The sequence below is a fragment of the Protopterus annectens genome, chromosome 6.part0, assembly GCF_019279795.1.
Source record: "Protopterus annectens isolate FY-2018-M chromosome 6.part0, PAN1.0, whole genome shotgun sequence".
NCBI lineage: Eukaryota > Metazoa > Chordata > Ceratodontiformes > Protopteridae > Protopterus > Protopterus annectens.
Window position 1 is genome coordinate 976489441 of NC_056737.1, and position 25507 is coordinate 976514947.

Consider the following 25507-nt stretch of genomic DNA (forward strand, 5'->3'; position numbering starts at 1 on the left):
CTAAGTGTAAAAAAAATGTAAATATAATTAACATGTAGCCTGGGAACTCCAGGAAGGCTGAAAAAGATGATGTAATGTTTAACAGAACTGGAGTTTCAATTTAAACAGTGAGAACCAGAGATTGTTAAGCATTTTTGTCTTGATATCCACCTTCGCACTGCCTGTGTCTTAAGTAAGTTATTTCAGAAGTATGTTTCTTGTAGTAATAGCTAGGAAATTAGAAGAAAGTTAGACTGTGTTTTTCTGTTATGTCAGAACTGTACTACGGATTTATTTTAAGTTCCTGTGTGATCTCTGAACTCTTCAATAGCACTGAGGTGTAGCAGTATTGTCTTTTATTTATTTATTATTAAATACTTTAAAAACTTTTTACCTGTGGCTGGTTTGTGTAGAGATAAGTAAGCTCTAGAGTACATTGCATACTTATAAGTGATCCTGTAATAAGCCCTTTCAAAGCCTTAAGATTGCTTAAGTTACACTACTATTGGATAATAATATTGCACAGTAGTACCTGGACACCCTTTTAAGGGCCTTTTAGTAACTGATAAATATTAGTTGGTGGTGGCAGTGATTACTACCGTATAGTCAGGGTAAAGGGGCACAGCTGGAGAATCTGTGTCAGCCTTTCCCAGGAGTGTCTGTGAATTTGTATAAATACTTACCTCAAAGTGTGTGTGTGTGTGTGTGTGTGTGTGTGTGTGTGTGTGTGTGTGTGTGTGTGTGTGTGTGTGTGTGTGTGTGTGTGTGTCATCTACTTGGGCCGGGGCACGAAGCACTGGTTGGACAGAGAGGGTACTGGAAGTTAGCTTGCCAGCTAGGCTGAGATCTGGACCTTATAGCTGTGCCAGTGGGTAGTCTTATTGGGGACCTGGAGAGCATGGGAGCAACTAGCCCCAGACTGACTGTGATCTCTGTGTGCTCTTAAAGGAAATTGTACTTTTGTGTGTGTATTTGTTATCCTTTCCTCTTTTATGAGACACCCTCTCTGGTGTTAGTGGTGAGGATTGAGGCTCCTTGATTGCTGGGCCAGGGCGCGGGCATCACAGTGACATTAATAACAAATACTTTGCTTTTGGGACACTTCATTTCTTTTCTTTATCTACTTAAGTTTAAACTTTATTTTATATAGATTCTATATTTCTAAGAGGCAAACTTTTGGGGTGAGACAACTTGAAATAAGGAAGTTGATTATGGTTTAATTTGATGAAATTTGTTGTGCACCAGGTGCATACAAATGGTCACTTTCAATATGTAAAGAAATATTTTCTACTCAAGTGCTTTTGTGGATGTGATCCAAGAAAACTAACAACCCTTAAGTTAATATTTATTTGTAGTGTACTTTTGCAGTTTAAAGTACAATTACAGTTTAAACCGTACAGTTAAAGAAACAAAAGAAATAGTTTAAACAGACCAAACGTTCAAGTATTAGAATAACTAACACTATAGCAATGCTAAAAGAATGTAAGTTGTTTGTTCAGCTAGGACTTGAAAGCCAACTATGTGAGCATCTGTCTTAATTAATGAGAACTCTGGTGAAAAATTAAACCATGGTTTCTATAGCTGACATGGAGAGTGTGGACATTGTTGGACTAGACTTTCAGAATATTAACTTTCTGCAAGTCATAGAGGAAGACACTGCAGCAATTCTGAAGCATACTAAAAGGAATGGTGGTTGCACTGTATGGATTTTTGCTTTGTACAGAACTTCATTGATTTCCATTCTTAGATCTCTGTTGCAGTATTCCAGTACTGATGGGGTTATCTTGCTGAAGTAACCTGATGTCCTGCTGGTGTACCAAAGCCTTCCTAATGCTCCGTATGTCCAACATATGACCTCAGTAGTAGGGGTACATAACTGGACGTAGGAACGTAAGATGCTTATACTGTCTTGCCACCAGTCTGAATGAATGTCTTGCATCTCAGTCTGTTCTTCATGTTGCTGTTGATCTACGTCTGCCTTCACTTATCAAGATAAGAGACCCATTGAGGAGCCTTCATTTATTTGTACCTTTTGATTGTATTTGTTAGAATTCAGCTAAGACAGGAAAGTTTAACTGTGGTAGGTAATGGCAGATTCTTATAGGGACCTCCACTCCCAGTGCTTATTTTGTCTTGGGACTGAACATGACTGTAAGAATTGTAAGACTTGGCAATCTTTTATTCTTAAGACTCTCCATATGCAACTCTCTTTGTTTAATACTTATTTAGAATCCCAGCAACTAAAGCGTCTCACCCAATAGAAAATGGAGGAACTCTTGGCCTCAGATGTCCCGCTCGCACCTGAAAGGAAATTCAGGAGGCCTAGGCATGATCCATCTTCTGCTTACTCAGATTCGGATGTACCTGTTGAGGTGTTCTACGAACCCACAGTACATCTAACTGTTTCTCAGGCTGCTGGAGGCCTTTATGATATCTGATTCACAAATTTCCAAAGAGTGATAGTTGGGCCATGGACATATACAGCAATTTATAAGTCCACTATACAGTTGAGAAGAGGGGAACCAAGGCTGGTCATTTTGGAGGAACCTGAGGGCATGCCTCAAATTCTTGTCAGGGAAGAGGTGCCTGGATCATTAATTGAAGTCTGCTAGGATTCTGAGCTGCCAACTTCATTCCCTGAAAAAAGAAACAAAAGACAGAGAATGTATTCCTCAAATAGACCTTTTTGCCTCAACTCATAAGCAGCTTAGACCTTTGCTGCAGGATTCCTTATCCCCAGGCCTGGAGGACTGATGCCATGTCTTTTTTTTTTTTTGAGAGGAGAGGTTCCTATATGCCTCTCCCCCCATCCCAAAGGTTCTTTTGAAGATCCAAAGGGACAGACTGAAAATCTTACTGGTGACTCCATTTTGGCTCAGGCAACAATGGTTCCCCCTTCTCTGGCTTGGGCAATTATCACAAGTTGCCGCCACAAAGTGGGCTTTCTCATGCAGAAAAAGGGTTTTGTGCTGTATCTCAATGTGCAAGCTCTCAAGCCAACACTGTGGATTATACAGTTTTAATCCCTTTCAGACACCAATTTTCCGAGAACGTGCTTCAGGAAATAAGAAAACATACCACTGTAAAGTCTTGTATTTCCAAATAGAAAAGATTTTCTATGTGGTATCTTAAACACAATAAGAACCCCCTACAGGTGGGATCCTGACTATCTTCTCCTATTTGTGTGAACTACTTAAGACTGGTCCAGCTTATTCCTCTGTAAAGGCACACGTGTGTGCCATCTCTCTATGCATACCACTTAATCCTCCCTTGCTTTCTAGAATGAAATCAAGCAGTTCCTAAAGGGAATCCTTCACTTGAAGACCCTCCCACACCCCACTGGGATCTCAACTTTATTGTGTTAAAAATACTTTGCACTCTTTAGATGTACACAGACAACTTAGATTTTACCTTGATAAGAGTAAAGACATGAGGTAGATGTATCAAATATTTGTTTCTTTTAAGAAGGCAAGTTTGGCAATCCTGTCTCCAAACAGACAATTTTCAAATGGATCTCAAAAGCCATATCCTTCTGTTATTCACATCATGGCAAATCCTTGTGATCTCCTGTAAAAGCTTGTTCCACCAGCGTAGGATCCTCTTATGTTACCTTCTTCAAGGACATTGACTCCAGATCTATCCTGGAGGCAGTGACCTCATCCTCTGATCATGGCAGAGTAGATGCTTTTTCTAGGTCTTCCTTTGCCAGATCACTATTCCTGGGTTTGGTAGATGGTTTCCTATCATTTATCTATACAGCCTTTCCAATAATTAAGCTTTGGGAATCACCCATCAGTATTGGAATACTGCAATAGTGATCTAAGGAAGGACATAGTACACTTGTGTAAAAATTTGCAATAACAATAGGTGTCTTACTGACCATTGTTGCAGTATTTGACCCCCCCCCCCCGGATTTATTCCTCCTACTTTTTGTATTGCTCCTGTAGACGTGAGGGCACTCTTTTTCTCCTCTCCTCTTAGCTGATTTGGTTCTTTTTATTGTATTTTCTCAGGCATCTCCAGGCTCTCCTGGCTTAGATAGTTGAAGGATCTTATGCTACGTCCACTTATGTACCCTTACACTCTGTGGTTAAGGTCATACATTGGACATACCGACCATCAGGAAAGTTTTAATCTTAATACGCCAGCTGGATGTCGGGTTATCTCAGAGATATAATTCCCATCAGTATTGGAATACTGCAACAGTGACCACTAGGACATATTAAGTTCTTAACACTGCTGTCCTTTCTCCCTTGCTTGGGAGCAGTTTTTATTCCAGAGTTCAGGGTACGTTTGCTACTGACCTATGGACACTTGATGTATGCATTCTATCCTTGCAGCGTCTCTTTCTGGCATTAGGTCTGTAATTTGGAAAGTCATAGCTAGCCACTATACTTCTTTTTAACTCTATGCTTATTTGAGGAGTGAATGAGACAAGAGTAGTCAGTTGGAATGAAATGGAGATGGCTACTGCTTCATCTGTGGAGTGTGGACAGAATGCCAGCTGTTCTTAACGTTTCACTGTTGCAGTCATTACATTTGGGTTATCTGCTGGTAGGTTGCCCTCAGTCGGCCTGAATTCCAAAGTCTTGGGTCCTGCGTCAGTTGCTGTCTCCTCTTCCATGATGTCAGGTCATCAGGGGTATAAAACAAGCAGCCGATGCCATTTTCTTTAGTCTTTCTTGCCGTGCGGTGCCCGAAGCAGAAGCATTTCGCAAGTGCCGGTCGGCCGACTCCTGAAATATTCGAGTTTGAGTTTCAGAACCGAAGTCTTCACTAAAGCTAACTACCTCGCTGGGGAAACTTTTTTCTTGCTCCATAACGATGTCAGAAAAAGTTAAATGTATTATTTGTGGGAAGCAAATACCTCATAAGGATTTCCATTTATACTGTATTCCTTGCCTAGACACTGATCACAATGTGCCTGGCTGTCGGTATTGTGCTAGACTTAACTAACGCACTATTAAGCGTCAGTATATTTTTGCCTCAAAGTATTTTGGAAACAGATTTAACTACCCAGAAATGTCGTCAGATAGCAATCCGACTACCGGAGTACATAAAAAACACAAAGAAAAGGACAGAGACAGATAGTTGAGGTCCAAAACCGACGACAAAGCTTCTCCTAAGCCAGTCGCTGGTTCACCGGTACTCAGTGAGGCACTTTCACAGCCCCTGATACCCGCTACTTTCGAGTCGCAGGCCACTAACGTGACCCATTTGGAGTCCGGCACACTGCGAGATACTCAAAGTATTGGACCCATGGATGTATCTCCCTCAGATGGGTCCGGAGCCACTGAGCAGGCACCGGCTTCTGAGGGGGTATTCAGGCCTCAACATTTTTATATCAAACTGACAACAGCTGCAAAACCAAAGACAAAAGCAACTTCTAAAACTAAAAAAATTATGCATGAGCCACGTGCACAGGCCGCTATGCCTAAAAAACAGATGATCGAAATGGCTGAAGACCTTATTACCTTGATCAGGGGTTCCCATCCCCCTCCTGATAAGAGGCCTAGGCAAGACACTGATTATGAATCTTCAGATCAGGTTTCTATTTCTTCTGATTTCTCTTCTGATCAGGAATTATCTATACCTCCCTATGAGGATTCTGATGCAGAGGAGTCTATACCATCTACATCACCTCCTGAGGATTATTCATTTGGAGAAACCTTGCCTACTTTGAGGGAGCATTTTCACTGGGAGAGTAAAGATTTCTCAGAATCAAAAAAGAGGCTCAGGGATTTCCTCCTTCTCCCTCAGCACAGGCCTTTAGCAATACCCCCTGTTTTAGACATTGTGGATGATGTGTTTTCGGAGTCAAGCTTGACCCCTGACTCCTTACCTCCGGCTCCCAGCAAGCCTGACAGATATTACAGGGTCCCTGACTCGCACAAATTTTTATTTAGAAGCCCTGCTGCTGATCCTGAAACTATTTCACAGGGTCCAAAGGGAGTTAAGGCCTCAACAGCAAAAAATCCTACCACCTCTGACAGAGATTCAAGGGCACTGGATAGATGGGGAAAAAAGGTTTATACATCTGCAACCCAGGCAATTAGGGCCTTAAACTGCCAGTTTCATATGCTCAAGTATCAACAACATGTTATGGGATTGCTGAAACAAAAAATGATGTTGATTTCTGAATGTGCAGAAAGTAATTAATTGCAGGAATTATTGCATGCAGCTGAACAGGTTGGAAAACATACTTTGCAATGTGGTTTTGATTCCTTAGAGGCCTCCTGCAGAGCAGCAGTTACGGGATCTATGATTAGGAGGCATGCCTGGCTAAAAGAGCAAATTTTGCTTGATCATGTTAAAGCTAAATTACTGGATGCACCTTTACAGCATGATACTCTGTTTGATATTAAGGCAGAAGAGGTTTTAAAGAAAATGGAAGACAAAGCTAAGTCTATGCAAACTGTAAATGACTTCTTACAAGTGCAGCCACCAAGATTCAGTAGACACTGGCCTACAAAAAATTGGTCCTTTCCTGTGTCAGATAGAGCTCAAACAGGCAAATCCAGATGGGTAAGGGTTCCAGATACCAGGCACAAGATTTATACAGGTCAAATCAATGGGGCGCTTCTATCTCCAAATCTGGAGGAGATAAAGCGCAAACCTACAGAAAACAGTCCCAATGATTTCCCTCTGCCTTCACCAAGCACTTACCTTTTGGCAGCACCCTTAGGGGGAAAATTAGCACTTTTTGCTCAAAATTGGCAGTTAATAACCCAGGACAAGTGGGTGCTAGGCATAGTATCACAGGGATACAAATTTAATTTCCATACTCTGCCAATGGCAAACGGTTGGCCAGATCTGCCAAAATATCAATGGGCAGAGGCACAGAAACAGGTTACGTCCCTCATGGATATGGGGGCCATTCAGCCAGTACCAGAACAGGAAAAAGGGCAAGGTTTTTACTCAAGACTGTTCTTGGTACCCAGAAAGGACAATGCCTGGTGGCCAATACTAGATTTATCGATTTTGAACACATACCTGGACATTCCAAAATTCAAAATGCTGACTTTGCAGCAGCTTCTGCCCATGCTGGGCAAGAATGCTTGGCTTGTGACATTAGACCTAAAAGAGGCATACCTGCATGTCCCAATAAGGCAGTCATGCAGAAGATACCTCAGATTCAAGGCTGGCTTAATGCATTACCAATTCTCTGCACTGCCCTTTGGCTTATCTACTGCGCCCAGGGTCTTTACAAAGTGCCTGGCACCAGTAATTGCTTTTTGCAGACAAAGAAGTATACAGATATATCCTTACTTGGACGACTGTCTCATTCAAGCAGAGAACAAGGACATTCTTCTTCAACACCTAGCATTTGTGAAAAGGCTTCTAACATACCTAGGGTACACAATAAACAAAAATAAATCACAACTGGTACCCTCTCAAAAGATAACATTCCTGGGTGCAAGCTTGAATACAACTGCCCAGATGGCTTACCTCACGCCAGACAAACAAAGGCAACTGGCTACTTAATTTAAACTGATGGCAACAAAAACCCAGTTATCTGCAAGACAAACTCTGCAGGCTTTGGGCTTCATGGCATCCTGCATCCTACTGATTCATATGCAAGACTTCAGTGGTATGTAAAAAATTTATGGAGTCAACATTCTCACAGTCTGGAAACAATGATTCCTCTCATTCCCTGCCTACAACAGGAGTTTCTATGGTGGGCAAAGGCATGTCACCAAAACATGGGACAGGCCTTCACTGTACCCCCTGCCAGCCAAACCTTAACAGTAGAATCATCAGATTATGCCTGGGGGGCCCACATGGCGGGAAGATGCATTCAGGGCATATGGACTCCAAAAAAAAAATGTATCTACATATCAACCAAAAAGAGATGCTAACTGTTCAAAATGCCCTGACAGCCTTCAAGGACTTACTTCATCCAGGACAACTACTGATAAAGATGGACAACACCACGGTCATGTGGTATATAAACAAGCAGGGGGGCACTCACTCATACCCCCTTTGCAGATTAGCCATGGCACTGTGGGACACAGCTTTGACTTACCAAATACATCTTCAAGCTCAATTCCTACCAAGAAAACAAAATACTCTGACAGACAATTTAAGCAGAAACCTTAAGGACCTTCATGAGTGGAAACTAGATCCACAAGTCTTCAACATGATAACAAAGAAATGAGGGAGCCCAGACATAGATCTATTTGCCTCTCCTCAAAATTATCAATTGAAAAGATTCTGCCCAAGGACTTATCACAGACAAGCATGGAAAGTGGACGCTCTATCCTTCAATTGGAAAAACCTATCAGTTTACACCTTTCCTCCTCTGCCTCTTCTTCCCAAGGTCCTACTAAAATTCAGACAAGAGAAACCAAAGATGATACTAATTGCCTTGGACTGGCCCCACCAATACTGGTACCCAATCCTAAGGAACTTGTCTCAATACCCAGCTTGGACCTTACCTCAAAGACCTCAACTACTGTCGCAGCAAAACAATCCGATCCTGCACAATCAGCTCCAGACACTGAACCTGGCAGCATGGCTGATCATGTAGTTATACAAACAGCGCCTCTCAGTAAAGCTGTGATGGATGTCATTTTGGAAGCCAGAAGGCCTAGTACTAGAAAATCTTATGCTGATAAATGGAAGAGATTCTGTGCTTGGAATCGAGCACCAAGGAACTGATACAGCAGAACCAAATATTCCTCAGATATTACAGTACTTGAATGAGATGCTTGACAAAGGCCTATCTTTCTCATCAATTAAAATCCATGCCTCTGCCATTTCGGCTCATTAAAATACAGAGCCACCAATCTTTTCTCATCCTTTACTAAAGCAGTTTCTTAGAGGAGCCAAAAATTTAAGGCCTCCTAGAAGATCACCAATACCTGCATGGGACCTCAATTATGTGTTGGAAAAGCTCACCCTGCCTCCATTTGAACCAGCTGCTACTGCTGATATAAAGTTCTTATAGGTTCATAGGATCATAGGTTAGTACTAAGCTAACTGCCCTTGTGAGCCATTTTAAGCCTAGCCCCAGAGATTCAAACCCTGCACCTTGTGTTTGTAAGGCAAACACCTTCACCATTACGCCACCCTCCCAACCCCTGGAAAACAGCTCTGCTACTAGCAATTACTTCAGCAAGAAGAGTCTCAGAGCTACAGGCCCTCAGGGTGTCTCTGAGGACAAATCCAACATTTATGCCTAAGGTGGTTTCCAGTGTGGCTCTTAACCAAACCATTCATCTGCTGACCTTTTATCCAAATCTGCAGAGCAAGGAGGAGAGAATTTTGCATTCCTTGGACATGCACAGACAGCTAAGATTCTACTTGAGCAGGACTAAAGCTCTAAGAAAAACTGAGCAATTACTAGTGACATATGCTGCAGGATCAGAAGGAAAGGCTATTTCAAAGCAGACTGTTTCAAAGTGGATAAGCCACTGCATTCGTTTCTGCTACTTACACCATGGCTAACCTGTGCCCAAGGGCATTAGGTCTCATTCCACAAGAGCTGCAGCTACTTCAGCAGCCTTTCTCAGAGGAGTACCAACCAAAGACATTCTAGAGGCTGCTACTTGGAGTTCTGTTCACACCTTTACAAAGCATTATCATTTGCATCTCTACTCTTAAGTCCAGGGCAGACTTTTCCACTGCAGTTCTGCAGAGCTTTATAGCCGCACCTAATGCTGTTTAGCTCCAGCCTCCCAACCATAGCTTTGGGATTCTACCCAAATGTAATGACTGCAACAGTGAAACACGAAGAACACAGTACAGTTGTGCACACTTACCATAAATGTAGATGTTCGAGTGTATTCACTGTTGCAGTCCAGGTTACCCGCCTGCCACCCCCCTTTCATTCTGGACTTTATCTTTCCTTCTCTATCTTCTGCAACCTATGTGGTGTATTTGCTTGTAGATGAAGGTAAAGTTTATATTAATGCATGTATATATAGTTTATATATATATATATATATATATATATATATATATATATATATATATATATATATATATATGCTACCTTTTTGGGGGCACCTGACATCTGGGGCAAGAAAAACTAAAGAAAATGGTGTCAGCTGCTTGTTTTATACCCCTGATGACCTGACGTCATGGAAGAGGAGACAGCAACCAATGCAGGACCCAAGACTTTGGAATTCAGGCCGACTGAGGGCAACCTGCCAGCAGATTATGCAAATGTAATGACTGCAACAGTGAACACATTCGAACATCTACATTTATGGTAAGTGTACACAACTGTACTTTCTCCTGAACTACAACAGAGTTTTGGAGCTGTTTGCATTTGGATGGGCAGGATTTGGCAAGGCCATTTTTCATATAGTGTGTGAATAAGTGTAGTTTCTTAGCACATCACTTGTGATGCTATAAGTCTTAAAATGAAAAGAACATTTAGTGACCACATAGTTCAGAAGAATGCTAGTCTAGGGTCTATTGTTCTCTTGTGGAGAAGGAAATAGGGTGTTGTAGTCATCCTGTGATATTGAACATTTCTGGTATCTCTAAAGCCTTTGAAGTCCTCTGCAGTGTGCAGATGTTGCAGTTACCTTGTAATGATATCTCCATGTTAACCGTTATAATTTCTACTTCTCATACCTCAAGCTCAGCAAGGTTACACAATTTTTCTAGTTCTTGTGTTTGGGAGCATTAAATACTCAGTTCAATTGGGGGAGGGATGCTTAACCTTTGCATTCTGTATTCCTTTCTTCTGTAGTTTGGCTCACTGTCCTAACAAGCATTGCTGGAAAATTCCCATGTTCACTACCTAAAATACATGCATCTTCAAAATGTTCTGCATCTAACATATAGCTAGTTAAGACATGTACCAATGCTGTTTGTGCTTCGTGCAATGGTGAATAATGTGAAACATGTTCAGTCCAACCACCTGCAGGAGATTACAGGAGAACCTCATGGCTTTAGTTACAGCTCCGATAATGTTGGCCATGTGAGCTGGCCAATGCATTAACTGGTAGGATGTCTTTAACATGATCTTTGTCACTGTCTGACAGATGGAGGAGATAAGGGTTCAAGAAATCAGGTGTCAGATAAAACTTTTCTTCATGAAATCCCTTCCAAAATGGCCTCCCACACTCACAAACCATGATCTCTGCTTTAGCTAGCAAGAAGTTGGCTTTGTACACATCAGTAGCTTATGATGAAAAGGAAGAGGTGAGGTGCACCTCCATTCACCACCTTGTGAGCTATATCCAGGAATGCTAGCACTGATCTTCCAGTGTTGCAATGTCCAGAGCTTAACTATATGTGGTCATCTCACTAAGAGCAGTGTACCAAGTGCCCCACTAAAGGCTTTTTGGTGGAACTCATGATTTAGCAATCTACTTGTCTTATAGGTTCATAGGTTAATACTAGGCTATCTGCCCTAGGGCATTTATAAGCCTAGCCAGAGTGTGTTTGGCTTTCGCCACCCTTTTAGATTAGTTGACTGTGCCTCTGTATAGTAGGTCACAGAAGGTAGCCCTTTTAAGGTTAGTTTACTGTACCTCTGTCAAGCAGGGACACAGAAGAGATCCCAGGGGTAAATTTATGATCTCCCATCCACTCATCAAGATTTCTCTTGAAGAGGGTCAGTGAGGGGCTCTGCCTAACATGGATTGGGATTTTGTTCCAGAGTGAGGGGAGCCTCTGGGATATGAATCTGTCCCTCCAGCTTGTCCTATTTATTTCTGTGCTGAGGTTCAAGTCCCTGGAGCGTGTAGCTCTAAGGGATTTGGATTTCCTGAGGTGGAGCATGTGCATTAATACTGGGTTGGACATGGCTTTATACGTTAGACACAGATCGCCTCTGAGTAGGCGGTATGCAACTGAGTAGAGCTGAAGCTTCTTCAGCCGAACTGCATAGGGCATCTGTTTGAGTCCCTTGATCCTCTTGTTGAGGTTCTTTTGGGGTCTTTCCAGTTGCTGCAGGTGTCGGGTAAGGTACATCCCAAATGGGGCATTGTATTCAATTATGGGCCTGATAAGTGATGAGTAGAGGGGCACAATGACCTCTCTTGATGTAGATGTGACCCCTTTAGTGATAAGGTGGGCTATATAGAAGGTGTTTCTAACCACTTTGGCAACGTGATTGTCAAAGTAGAGATTACTATCTACTTGGGTCCCCAAGTCCCTAATTACTTTTTCCGTACTTAATGGATTACCACCTGTGTAGTAATTTGTGGGCACTTTGTTTTTCCCAAAGGGGATGACTATGCACTTTTTGGCATTTAGCTTTAGGCCATGGCTCTGGCACCAGTTATCCGTCTCTGTGAGACCCTTTTGGAGGATGCTTGTGTCAGTCGGAGAGTCGATTATGGCACCCAGTTTGCAGTCATCTGCAAACTTTTTCAGCCATAGTCCACCCGTGTTAGCCTGTACCTCGGAGAAATGTATACTGAACAAGAGAGGTCCCAGGACTGAGCCTTGTGGGACACCACTTGTAACTGGTTTAGAGTCTGACATGGCACCTGCTATTCTGACCATGTGGGTTCTATCCCTGAGCCAGTTTGCAACCCATCTTGTGACATAGGGGTTGATATTTGTTGGTGAGCTTATTTATGATGCCCGAGTGGGGTATTGTGTTGAAGGCTTTTGTGAGGTCTAGGTAGGTTGTGTGGACTATCTTCCCTTCATCTATGGCTTTGGTAACTGTTTCAAAGAAATCGACCAGGTTCAAGAGGCAAGATCTGCCCTTAACAAAGCTGAATTGGGTAGGATCCAGTGTCTGGAGATTCCCAATGTCTTTGTTTATGATTTCCATGATGATACGCTTCATAGCTTTGCAGACCAGGCTAGTCAGGCTTATAGGGCGATAGTTTCCAGAGTCCGTTCTGGCACCACCTTTGTGGAGTGGGACCACTGTTGCTGTGCACCATTCCTTGGGTACATATCCTGTAGTAAGGCTGAGATTGAACAGTGACTTTATATGAGGGTTTAGTTCTTCTTGGAGCTCGTGTAAGACACAGCCCGGGACACCATCTGGTCCCATTGATGCTGTGTTTTTTGCTTTGGAGAGGGCAGCTCTCATCTGTGCATCTGTGATCTCAGGAAGGCTACACTTTGTAGGGACAGACATTTGCTCTTTTGGGCGGGGAAGGGGAGGAGAAGTTTGCACTGAACCTTTCTGCCAGGATGTTGGCAATGTCTGTGGGTTCAGTGTATTTTTTGTCATTTTGCACTAACTCAGAGCATATCTGGGAGATGCCTCCCAGACTTTTCCTGCAGCAGTCTGTCCCCACCCAACCTGGGATGAAGTTGTCTAATTGGCTAGGACTGAAGACTTCTGCAGACTCTACACCAGGAGGTTGTTGAGAGGGACAGGAGGAACACGGAATGTGCATACTCTATTTAGTGCCTGCTGAGACCTGTCCTTGTAAGTGCAATATATCACCATCATGGAGCACAGTTTCATACTTGCAGTAGCTCCTACTCATGTCCATCACCAATTGGTTCCTCATGCAGCTTGCTCTGTCCCATGTACTGGCATCTTGTTTCCACGCACTGAAGTCCCTTATGCCATTGCTTGCAGCTTCCCACTTTAGTCTTCACTTCTCAATGGGCAGAGGGAGACATGGTGAGAGACTTTATAGCACAACTCTAGTAGGTATAACATTTTAATAACAGAGTTTTTGATGCACTTTTAGAAACACGGTTAGGGTTCCAAGTTTATCACCAAGTATCTTCATTCAATCACACTTGGCAAGGATTTGGTGTTAGTGTCTGTTAAATGTATGCAAGGGGAGTTTTTGTTTGGTTACAAAAGCCACGACATTGTATTTAAGTGGATTATCAGGAACCTGTTGCTGCAGGAAAAGTCACTTAAGATTGTAAATATGGCTTGCAGTTTTCTCTTTTTCCAGTGCTGTTAACGGTCAGCATTTAGTTTGTCATATTAATTTATCACTATCCTCTTATCAATTTCTACTGCATTATTCCCTATATCAGGATATTAATATTACATACACATTACTACTTTCCACCATCACATATTTCCCTTTTGTTCAGTTATTCTTTGCCTGCAGTTTTAATCCCAACCAAGAACCAATCATCCCCATTAGTACTAGACCCTCCACCCTCTAAATCTATATTAACGCTTTTTTCAGTCATCATGATATTGCATATCGTACATGTTTTGAACAATTTACCTTGAAGCATTGCTGCTTACTATTTTGTTTTTATGCTCTACCACTTACCTGCAACCAGACAAAGTATGTTTGACCTTTAGAAGCATATCCAGTTCCAGAGGGTACTCAAATTCAAATGAATTATATTATTGTAACTAATCTCCAGGACAGCACAATCAATACTGGCACTGAGCTAACATATTATAACCCCAGAATTTTGTCCCAGGATGATACTAGTACCAGTTCCTCCATATACAGCATTAAGTAAACAAACCCAATAAGCATAAATTATATGTAGTACATGGTATGCGGTGACTATGCTACAATATCTGACAAAAGGCAGATTAGTTAATCGCTTCTCTAGTGCAAGCCATGATCTTAATTGTTGTTAAGCACCCCTGCTTAAGCTGTTAAGACCGACTGTCATGCTAGCACGTTAAACCTTCCAGTACTGGCCAGTAAATGGCAGTGGTAGAATTAAAAACAGATTTGTTTCTGCCTGCTGTCTGTGCCAATATGTCCCTGACTGTCTGTAAAGTAAGAGTGTGTGTATTATACTGTTTCTGACAGCACCTTATAAGTTCTTTATGGCTTACAAAGTCAGCAAAACACTTTTTTTTTCTGTAAGTAGTAGTACATGGAGTAGATAAAGCTCCATGTGCTACAAAGATTTATGATGAGATCTCTGACTGTAACCCTTTATTATGTGTTCTCAAAATGGATGCCAAGGTTCACTTCTCAAGCTTCATTCTTGTGGTGAATTTCTTAGCATCCATGTCTCAAACACATAAGAAACTGGTTATGATTGGCAACCCGCTCATAATCCTTTGTCAGTCTGAAAAACAAAAAAAATGTTTCCATAAGATCACAGACCTGTTTATACATGGCGTTTTGTTCAATGACTACTACTAAAAAAAAAATTAGTTACACCCTCCCCAACAATCACACACGTATGTACACACACACACACACACACACACACACACACACACACACACACACACACACACACACACACACACACACATCTTTCTCAAGTTATGTAAAATTAAAGCCTGAATAAATAATCTTCTTTAGACACATCAATGGTCTTCAGTTACCCAGTATCAGCCAAATATACTGTAATATCACAACACTTGCAGGCAAGTCATACCTTCTGCTTAAATACTGAGATATCTCAAAACCAACAGCAGAGCTTCCAAGCACTCTTCAGCATATACCTATACATGACATGTATACTACGTCAGAAAGGACTTTGATTTTTCCTTCAAAGAACTTCATGAAAATGCCCTCAACATAGTAAACATCTTAACAGTATGAAGAGTTTATTCACTTTCATTAAAGTATGACACCAGTGCTTTAAATCCAAACGTATAAAACGCCTAAGTATACCTAACCAAGTCTGCCTGATTACAAACTCTGCTTTTTTCAACATAGCCTATTTCTGTACTCCTGTATAGTGTGTAAAGACGGCATGTTTGCAAGCAGCTTTCATAAATCATATCATTTGGTGGGTAGGTGTGTCAACCTTTCAATAAGGCGTTTCCTGAGGCAGACACATAGCACTGCAATATTAACACAAATTTAAATGCACTGTGTAGAGCAGTGTTTTCAATCAGATGTTTATTAACTAAAGACATTTTAACAATAACTTTCACTTATTTTAATTTTTAATAGCATTCTCTACTATAGTTGTGTTACAAACCTGATAATGTATTACAAGTAATTGCAGTCAAACACAATGGTGTCTTCCTCATTTTTGCCAGCCCCCCAATCATCTAAACTCATCCTAGTCTGAAGCATCGATGTGTTTCAGAATATTTAAATTGCATGAAGAGTTGTATTTATTTTTTGAAGAAACATGCTGTAACATTTGGATAGCTACAATCAGTCATGTTACTGCCCCTGCTAAGTTTACTAGACAAGCAAACCTGCATTCAGAAATAAATACTAATCACACAACTGGCAACAAAAAAAGAACTGAGGGAGGGCAAAAACTGTGCCTTGAACTTGTGATCCACCACTACCAGTCTACCCTTCACCATCCCCTTCCTCCCCCTTGGTCACTACTGTTGTTACAGTACTTGCTCTTTCTCATACTAAGTCACAAATTGTATGAAAATCACTCTCAGTTTAGCATGCACTGTGTCTGTCAATGAAGATGGTAACTAATATGTTTTCTTTATCCCCAGTGATTTCTTAGAAAAAGCAGTCCAGTGTGCCATTTTGGTTTTCCAAAATTTAAGGCAGTCGAACCTTCCTCTCCTTCCAGCACTCTACTCACACTGTGCCTGTGCAACCTTTTCCCATTTTCTGATGATGGACACTGATAGTGCATTAGTGATTTCACCTCAGCATTACGTTTGTGCAGGGGAAATGAGCATTCAGGAGAAGGCCTTCAGGTTAATCAGCTCATGTCTAGGACAGTGTTTCCCAACTTTAAAGCTTTGTAAGGAGATATTGTTCTAGAATGCTACCTGCTGCATTCAGATAACAGACTGCACCTGCACATGGACAAAGACAGCTTGCTTTTATGCTTCCTTGTACAGACAGCCAGGCAGTGTAGTTTTTTAGAGAGTGAGCCCAAGAGTGAGACAGAATAATGTGATTGTGGATTCACTCATTCACATTTCCAACCATGTCTTGGAGGTGATGGCCAGGGAGTCCTGATTAGTTAGGTCTTCTTGGAGTGGAACAGCCAAGCTTTTTACCCCTGGAGGGAGTAACATTCTTCTTTTGTTCTCTGTTAAGTGTAAAAGGGAGACATGAGTGTTACTGTGTTATCTGTCCTGAATGGCTAAGAGTCTTACACAGCTCTCCACCTTTTCTACCTACTCTTTGTTTCACTTCAGACAAGAAAGTGCAAACGTGTTCTCCTTGGCCAGAGATGCTCAAGAGTGCTACGTTCCACCTTTTCTACCAACTCTGTGTTTCACTTCAGACAAGAAAGTGCAAACGTGATGTTTATCATGCATACAGCTGCAGTCATAACAGATGGGTTTTTCTGCCGTCAGGCGGGTCCTCGGTCGGCCGAATTCCAAAGTCTAGGTCTGGTGTCGGATGTCGTTGCTTCTTCCCTGACGTCAGTGTGACAGGGGTATAAAAGAACCAGCCGACACCATTTTCTTCAGTCTTTCTTGCTGCGCGGTGCCCGAAGCAGAAGCAGTTCGCAAGTGCCGGTCGGCCAGCTCCTGAGATTACGAATATTTTTCAACCGAAGACTTCTTGAAAGCTAAGTACCCCGTTGGGGAAACTTTTCTTGCCTCAGACCGATGTCAGACAAAGTTAATAATTGCATTTCATGTGGGAAGCAAATACCGCATAAGGATTTCCATTCCCTCTGTATTCCTTGCTTAGGCCCAGACCATGACATCTCGGCCTGTTGTTTTTGTGCTACATTCAACAGACGCACTATTAAGCATCGGGCGGAGTTCGCCCAACACTATTTTGGCAAAAAGTTTAATTATAACATGTCATTGGATACTCTGACTCCAGTTTTGAGTAAACGACGCAAAGATAAGGACCGACATACGAGGTCCGCGACTTCTACCAACACCACGCTAAAGCCGACTACAGGTGCTCCGGTTCTCAGCGAGGTGCCTATGCAGCCCCTGACTACCGATGACACTTCATTAGCGGTGTCTTCTGTGCCCGAGGTCGCAGGCTCTTCGGCCCACACCCCGACTACAGATACCGAAGCCACTCTTGGCGGGGAAACTCAGAGTCCTAACATTTCAAAAAGCTGTAAGCTTTACGCACTCCAAAAGTGTGCCACTGTGCCAGTTTCACTGTTTACTATTTCTTCTGCATCTTCACTGGAAGCAACCATCACAGTTTCATTTACACAGTTTTTATGAATAAAATATATCTCTGCTTAATACAGCTTTATGTGTATTTTACTGAAAGTTAGTTGTAATCTTCACTCAGCCTGACATATTTCCCTTCTGAGAAGGTAAGTTTGCATTAACTTACTATTTCTTTACACTACATACATCTTTTTCCATAACACTGGAAGGGAATCTTGCACCCTGTGAAAATATAGTTACTTCATAACGTTTTACTGTGCCCTAGCTTTAATGGTAACCATTTGCATAATATGTAAACTCATTTTGTTTTAATTAACTACCACAAGTGGAATACAGCTGTATATTTTAAAAGGTGAAAGTATATTTTGGTGTTTTTGAGAAACTCTAAGTCATAAACTGTGTAATTTTTACATGTCTTTTATACTGCAATATGAACTATCTATTATGGCTTTCAAAAACTTTGTTATACAGTTTTCAATTTTTTCAAACACATCATATCAGCTGCTTGTTTGTATTTTCATACATGTCTTCACTTGCTTTTATTTTTAATAAACTATAAGCTAAATTTTCTTATTTGCTGTTTTGACATTAGCATTTAACTACTCAGCCTAAATAAAACAAATAATGTAAACTTGAAGGAAACTTGTAAAATGTAATTAACATGTATTTTGCTTAGACAGATCCTTCTCAGAAAGTTGTCTTTTCATGATCTGTATGTCGTGTGAGACTGCTAAATCCTTCTTCCATATGTGTTATTCTTAATTACAAATATACTATATACAAGTTTAGCATTTTAATGTTTATGATTGATGCTTTCAGGATATGATGAAGGTAGCTGATACTCTGCATTTGATGTTTTTGTGTTAGTATTTTCATATTCAAGTGTTAGAAGTAGACTTCCCAATTTCCTTTTTACTTTTAGCAGTTTATATTTCCTTCTTTTTCGTAAGATTAACCTTTATTATGTGAATACTTGAAACTGGTTGGAATGTCTATAGTGTGCGTGTTTTTTAGGAGAGGGCTCAGAACTTACAGAACAAATATCAAAACTAGATTTTTTTTTAAGAGATGTGTATACTTTTTAATTTCTGCTGTGACGCAAAACATATTTTCAGTTGAGTTGTGAATAACTCTGATGGTTCTTAATAGTTACCTTCTTTAACTAACCTGGTACACATGAAATAATTCTTGCAACTCTTGGTTATGTTCTTTTGTTCCTCCATATATAAAGAAACATCATTGTTACATGTTCCATCATCATTTCATCAATCATGTGGAATGTTTATATTAAGGACTGAATTAAGAAAATAAGTGTAAAACCTTAATAAATGCTTTTACTGAATTGCTTTTTTGTTCTGGCTAAGTGGGAATGTGTGTTTCATGACAAAAGCTGAAAATAGAGGCCTTATGAGTAATATTTTTTCCCATGCTACACTAAGATTCAGTACAACCACCTGTTTGGCTACTGGAAATCTAATGTTGCAATGGCACTATGGCAGGTTGTGTTCAAGTAACAGGTGTTAGATTGATGGCCACTTTTAAATTTAAGTACAAGTCATAAGGTATAACAACACTGCTGTTTTGTGTGTTTGTGGTTTAGACATTTTCAGATTGTCATTGTTCTGCTGCTGCAATGTGGCTCCCCTTATTCCATCCTCTATTCAGTCCGCTTACTTGAGTGGCTTACCAGGCAATTTAACCCCTTCAAGCCAGGGTCACCAGAGACAAATTACATGGAGGCATACCAGTCAACTGTCAAGATTTTCTCAGACTGTCCAGATTTTTGCTTCATATTTTCAGTCTGTTTCTCATAAAATTTGCAGTTTTCTGGCAAATCAGAGGACTGAAATCACAAAATAATGACATACATTTGAGATTTAGACTTCATATCCTTCAGAAAATGTATGGCAACACGAATCCTGCTATTCTAGCAGCTTTCTATGTTTATGAGAGCTATATTTAAACTCTTCCCCCTACGCTTGGGCCGTTCTCCCCCCATTATTTTAGATTTTGTCCAGGTTTCCTGCACTAAGATGTTGAGAGGTACACATGGAGGCCCTACCTCCAATGAACTACTATCTTCTTATAGGTTCATAGGTACTAGGCTATCTGCCCAAGGGCCTAAATAAGCCTAGCCAACAAGGTTCCCTGGCTTACACCACCCAAGAAAGTTATTTTCCTGTGCCCCTGTCAAGCAGAGCCACAGAAGTGACCCCTGGGGTGTATTTCCTGTTTCCCATCCACTCATCAAGATTTTTCTTGAAGAGTGCTAATGAGGAACTTTGCTTGACATAGATGGGTAACTTGTTCCAGAGTATGGGAAGTCTCTGGGACAGGAATCTATCTCTCCAGCATGTCCTGTTTATTGTGGTGACAAGGTTTAGGTCCCTAGAGCATGTAGCTTGGAGGGATTGGGATTTCTTTAGGTGTAGCATGTCCAACAGCTCTGGGTTTGATATAGCTTTATATGTTTTATAGGCCATTTTATATGTTTTATAGGCCACTGCAAGCTAGTAGGTGTGCTTCCCAGTTATGACTCACTCCCCCAAGGCAGCGTCAACCACTTAGAAACATTGTGTTCACCTAGCCTGGTCATTCTGTTTGACATGGCTAATCTAATTTCGTCTCTCACCAGCACATCATCCCATGCCCCCCCCCCCCAAAGATAGTTGAGTAGGCTAAGTGTAATTATTCACCCCTCTCCCACCTGCTCCTTCAGGTTCCTGGGCCACTAATCAAACCATGAATCACCTAGTTTGTAGTCAGGGCTGTCTACTGTGTTAGTGGAGCTTACCAGCATTGCTGATTTATTTTTGTAACTTTGCACGGCTGGTACAGCTACTCACCACATTGCATTATGTTGCAGTGACCTGTGTGCACAGACTTTGCTTGGTATGCTGCACATGTCTGTGTGTAATGCTGACTTAAAGGCCTACATGTTGTGTTGCTCTGCAGAGTTTAAATATTTTTTGTGAATCTGTAACTATTCGAAGTGCCTGTGAGCATAAACTACGTGCACTCATTTCAGTATTTTTTCAGTGTTCCATTCTGCCATTGCATGGTATTGTTATTTCTATTAAATCATTTAGCAAGTTTGATTCTTTGTGACATCATCTAATTTAGCATGCGAGGCCTGTTTGTCAGCAAGTTGCAACTGCTTTTTTGGGGATGCTAGCTAAGGCTCGACTGAATACTTATTTCAAAAAGAGTGTTTTCCTTCTGATTTTGTATGCATTTCTTGCATAATTGTCATGAACATTTTTATATTATATAAATTTGCTGACTAAGTGTGTATTTTGTTGATTCAGATACACACTGTTGTGAACAAAGGACATAAACTTTTCTTCCAACAAATTGGATGCAAACATCTGAGCCTTCTCTCACCACTGAAGTCTGTTGCTGCTTGTGTGTTGAAGCATTTGAAACATTCATTTAAAACTTGGCAGCTAATTGTACTTATTTTCCTTATGGATTGTGCATTAATGTCATCCACCCAGTTGGGGTATCACTTCAACAATGACAATCATCTTTAGTGTATCATCTGTATACACATCACATTGAGTATTTCCAGTCACACAAGCAACGTGCATCTGTCCACCACCTGTATTACATCATTACAGCACAGATTTCTAAAACTTCTGAGTTAGCACTAATACAGTGGCTGTATCTAAAATTAAACTGAATTACCATTCTGTTAAATATTGATCCAGTCACAAACAGTGTCCCTCTTTATCCTGCTATTACCAAATCTACTCCATAAAATCAGTTGCGATATAATTGCCTCTACTTCCTGTGATGAATGCATTACCGTAAACAGCTACAACAACCCCTTACCTAATATTACTACTCCAAAAGGCCTGATAAACACAACACTCATGTTAATTGCGTTATTAACACCAAAATGGAGCACTTCTAGTCCTAGTTATCCAAGGAAACAATGATTTTGTTAGCTTCCCCTGACACTTTGGTAAATCCTCCCAGCCCCAGTATTCACTTTATTTCTGAACAATATCAAATTTTCAGAAATAATATACAAACACCCAGATATTGTTGGTTGAGTTATGCTTCTTAAACAATAACTTTGTTGTAATCTTGTATGTACCAGTAGCTCTAGCTATGGAGCACACGTCCCTTTCGGGTAGTTATCCGGGTTACTTTACGATCAGCAGCAAAGCTCTGCATCAGTGGCTTATGTCCCTACCATCCTTTCTACAGATACTTGACTCTGTTGTCTGTGATATTTTGTCATAGACCAGCAATGTATTCCATACCAATAGGTGATCTTAAGCCAAACTATCTCAGCCCTGTAGACATCAGCGAAATAATTCAGTGTCATTTGCTAAGGTCTTCCAAGGTAGCAAAATCCCCTAGCAAGTCCAAACCCAGACTTAGGACATGTCTGTTTCTGAGACAATACTTATGTCTGAAAAATTAATTCACTCTATTCTGTGTCCAGTCATTGTCAATGATCACTGCCCAGTTACCCCACCTGTAATTTCCGAACAAAGCAGCCATTTCTAATTATCAAAAGTTGAAAGTAAGGATGAGTTGAAGAGCCTATGTAAAAACAGAACGCATAAAAGCTGGCTTGCTGTGCAACATAAAAAAACAATACATGGAGAGACAAGATTACCTTCAAGTAGAGGGGAAAAGATAAACTTAACAAGCTTCCCTAGAGCAAGACCTGATGTAACAGCACTTAGGGTAGTATAATAATTACTAACCACACTCTTGTGCTCTGTTATGATTAGATCTTACACTAGAGACAATGACAGCCAGCAAAGAACAGCAGGAGAAGGTAAAACAGATTTATTTGTACCTATTAGCCATACCTCTTAGCTGTCCCTGAATTTGTGTCATACATTTGCACCTCGTACATTTTTGGGATTTTCCTGATAAATCACTAGGTATCAGTCAATAATGCTACATATTAGAATTTCATTTCACAATTCTTATTGTTTAGAAAATACATACTGATGCATCAGCTAATGTTCCACTAACTTTGTAAGTGAATAAGAGCTATGTAGTATGCTCTTTGCATAGGCCTAGAAATGGAGCCATAATAAAGAAATGCTTCAGTAACCTTCACTCTAATATTGGCAAGAATAAAATGTGCTAACAGAGAATGGACAGTACATTAAGTACAAACAGGCTTGGGAACCAAGGTCAAAGAGGCATGTAGAAATTTACAGGATCATGGCGTTATGATATACTTCAGACATAGTGAGTTAGATAGTTCGGACTGATGCACAGAAAGCCATTGCAGTGCAGTCCACAGAAGTTTGGTACAGACACTCAAGTGCAGAACTCAGGTCAGATGTCCAGCATTCCAGAATATTAATTATATTATTCAGGAGAAAATAAATAATTCTGAGTATAATGAGTGCAGAAGCTACGAACATTATTATTCAGTCTATTTTAGTTTATCAACACTGTTATTGGAGACCGTAAGATTTGATTTGAATATTGTTGGCATCTACCTCCACTGTACATAAAACATTCTTAACTGAACCACAGTGCATGCAGACTTGTATTCTAAAAGATGCAAGACAATTTGGCATATAAAGGAGAGACTGGCACATGTTCATCACAGTTGTGGATAATTAAAAGATAATTAAAAAAATAAAAACATTCATTCTAGTCTCATTCTAGTTATTTCCAGTTTATTCAGTATCATACAGTTCATTCAATTCTTACAAGACCAGTATTTAAAATCTGTCCTTTATTTTAATCCTTTGTCTTCCATCATTTCTGAATAAGAGCTGTGCTAATATCTCTTTGATAATGCTACTATGTGACATGATTATATCCTTTACTAGCTTTCAAAGCTGGTAAAACACATGGACCTCCTACACTTTTTTCTGTAACTGGTAGTAAATGGCGCAGATAAAGCTCCATGCACTACAAAAAATATGGGTGGGTCACCGATTATAACCTTTCATTATGTGCTGTCATTGTTGCCTTGTAGTCACCTCTTAAGCTTCACTCTTGATGTGAATTTCTTGATGTCCATGTCTCGAACATAAAGTAAGCCAGTAATGATCAGAGACCCAGTCATACTCCTCTATGTATAACAGTATTCATTTTTGGATGAAAATGGAGTAGAAGTGGAGGCAGTGATAGGTTTTGTTTGGCTCAAAGATCTCTGCAAATAGTGACTGTAGCCATGAAGTTAAAAGATGCTTGGTTCTTAAAGGAGAAAGCTGTGCCAAGCGTGAATAATGATGTTAAAGAGCAAAGATATATTGTCAACAGATGTCCATATAGCCAAAGTAACAGTTTTCTCAGTCATAACATGGGTTATGCGAGGCTGTGAGCCAGAAAATCAATGCTTTTGAACTGAGGTGCTAGAGAAGACTTGTGAGAACTCCATAAATCTCAGCCAAAGTCAAATTAGTCAATCCTTAAGGAAAGAAGTCCAGACTGTTTACTAGAAGGTATGACAGTAAAATCAAAACTAAGATATGTTGTTCATATAGTGTGAATGCAAGACTCACTAAAGAAGTCACTCATGCTGGAAAGGACTTCAGCAAAGAAAGAGGGCAGCAAAAGTTAAGAGTAAGTAGTTAATATGAATTTACAAAAACTTAAAGAAGCAGTGATGGACAGATGAGCCTTGTTTACTGAAGACCTTGAAGCCACAAAGAGTTGGACTCGAGTAAATGACTAAACAAAAAAACATATATACTTGTATTTGTAGATGTTTATAAATATGTATATATGTGTGTGTGTCTGTACATCTGTTGCACAGTGGCACAGCAGGTAGTGTTTGCACCTCACAGCAAGAGGTTCTCCAGTTCAATTCTTGGTTGGGGTGCCTTTTAAGTGGAGTTTGCATGTCCTCCCTGTGTTTGCATGGCTTTTCTCTTGGTGCTCAGGTTTCCTCCCACATTCCAAAGATGTACCGTAAGTAGAGTGGACACTCTACATTGACCAAAGGAGTGTGTGTATACATCTAAGCATGGTAATAAAGAGCAACCGTGGCAGGGCTAGCCATCCTGCGATGTGAACATTGGCTCTCGATGATCGTCACTGTTGAAGTGACACCCCAGCACCATGTGCAAAAGAAAAAGGGATGTGAATGGATGGATTTTATTTATATATATATATATATATATATATATATATATATATATATATATATATATATATATATATATATGGGTCTACTTCACTGAAAGCTCACTTCACTGAGCACACTTGACTGAAAGCTCACTTCACTGAAAACTAATTTGACTGAAACTCATTTCGTTGAAAGGTGTATGCTCTTTTCCCCATTGTAGTGTGATCCTGGAGTTAGTATATATAGTAAGGGGTGGGTGACAGCCCCCCACATAGTTTGGGTATATATTGTCTTCTAAAAAGAGTTATTCACTGGAGTTGTAAGTATCCCTGTATATGGTTTAAAATGTATAAAGTAGGTGGGGGGGGGGCTGCTCCCCCCACACTCCCCCTTACTGTATATACTAACTCTAGGATTGCACTACAATGGGGAAAAGGGCATATACCTTTCAATGAAATGAGTTTCAGTGAAATGAGCTTTCAGTGAAGTAGACGTGTGTGTGTGTGTGTGTGTGTGTGTGTGTGTGTGTGTGTGTGTGTGTGTGTGTG

At 40.6% G+C, this 25507-nt stretch overlaps 1 protein-coding gene across 1 annotated transcript in view; it reads left to right on the forward strand.

The window, feature by feature from the left end:
- The window catches only part of CLMN (calmin), a 1136927-nt gene that overhangs the window by 863826 nt on the left and 247594 nt on the right, over positions 1 to 25507 (forward strand). The gene's annotated exons all lie outside the window — the stretch shown is intronic.